Source organism: Typopeltis vanoorti, chromosome 1 (genome assembly GCF_054136105.1).
Source record: "Typopeltis vanoorti isolate ZY-2024b chromosome 1, IOZ_Tvanoo_1.0, whole genome shotgun sequence".
NCBI lineage: Eukaryota > Metazoa > Arthropoda > Arachnida > Uropygi > Thelyphonidae > Typopeltis > Typopeltis vanoorti.
Genome location: NC_143549.1, coordinates 97,590,700 through 97,592,404, shown reverse-complemented (window position 1 = coordinate 97,592,404; position 1,705 = coordinate 97,590,700). Strand labels below are relative to the sequence as shown.

General features: G+C 37.4%; 1 pseudogene; it reads left to right on the top strand.

Annotated features, from left to right (window-relative positions):
- Nucleotides 1-235: 235 nt before the first annotated feature.
- On the top strand, nt 236-1,156 carry LOC150110241 (zinc finger MYM-type protein 6-like; annotated as a pseudogene).
- The last annotated feature ends 549 nt before the right edge of the window (nt 1,157-1,705 follow it).

Below are 1,705 nucleotides of genomic sequence, written 5' to 3'. Positions count from 1 at the left end.
TTCCGAAGTTGTCCTTTTTCACATTAATAGTATTGAGGATGTTATAATGTATTTTCCAATATTCTCGTTTACTGAACAAAAATGTGAAGCGTTCAGCTATGTAAGTGTTGTGTCACAGCTTCGCAAATTATAGGTTATGTTATAATGTGAGGATATAAAGATAAAGACTATTATTTACAAAAATTGTTTTCAAATATGTATGTATACGCTTATTTCTGCATGTTCCAGAATAGAGATGTCAGATGCAGATACGACAAAGAAGAAATGTAGGCAGTACAGCATTGAATACCTAAAATATGGATGCATACCAGCGCCAACAAACCAGCAGCTGCCAATGTGCCTATTATGTGAAAGGGTCTTCTTTAATGAGGCCATGAAGCCTTATAGAATAATTGAACATTTGAAGAAGGTACATCCTGACAAGGTAAATAAGAATTTAACTTATTTAACTTTCAATCTCTCCGAGACAAATTTCAAAAGCAACCAACAGTTTCAAGCATGTTTTGCAATGCTTCACAACGAAATACCGATGGTCTACGTGCATCGTACAACATTTCATTGTTGATCGCAAAGTCTGGAAAGCCACGTACGATTGGTGAGGAACTCGTCCTGCCAGCTGTTAGTGAGGTTCTGAGTACAGTTTTACATAAGTCACCATACGACGTAATTAAGACGATTCCTCTAAGCAACAATTCTGTGCAAAGGCGAATAGATGAAGTGGGTGCTAATGTTGAAGAAACATTATGCTGCACATTAAGGACAACAGACTTTGTCTTACAACTGGACGAATCAACTTTACCAGGCAATGAATCTTTGCTTTTAGCTTACATGCGCTTTGTAAAGGAAGAAAGTTTGGTTCAAGAGTTGTTATTTGCAAAGCTACTAGATACGTAGGCTAAAGAGGAGTCAATATTTCGTGTTGTTTAGTAGTTCTTTAAAGATAAAGAAATTCCACTCTAACATACTTTCTCGTGCAAGGGATGGCGCACCATCAATGACAGGTCGCTACAATGGGTTTGTCGCCTACTTGAAAAAAAAGCAGTACCAAATATATTTACCATTCACTGTGTCATTCACCGCCAACATCTGGTTACAAAAAACCTCAGCGATCGCTTGCACACAACTCACTACACACTATCATTACTGCAGTGAATAACATTAAAGCTCATGCTGTCAATGATAGACTTCTTCGAGAGCTCTGTGATGAAAATGATGAACATTTGAACGTTTGCTGCTCCATACTGAAGTTCGTTGGCTGTCAAGAGGCAACTGTTTGAGACGGTTTTATGATCTTTTTGATACTGTTGTATAGTTTTTGAAGACAAAAAGGCTTTACTCAGTGATGAACTCAGCTATCAGGCATGAGGTTGCTTATTTATCAGATATATTTGCAAAATTTAATGAAAGTAATTTGTAGCTGCAGGGTAGTGATGTCAATCTAATCAAGGCCAAATATTCTATCTCAACATTTATTTCAAAGTCAAATCTGTTGAAGTGAAACCTAGGCCGTCATGAGCTCTGGGAAATCTACTAATTTCCCAGCCTGTGCAAGTTAGATGGAAAGCGTAGGATGCAATCTGATGATCTGCAAGTTTACTGTGACTATTTGAATATGCTGCATGAAGATATGACTGAGCGATTTAAGGATCTACTTTCATTGGAAGTTCCAGATTGGGTAATAAATCCATTTTCCGATACTGAGGTA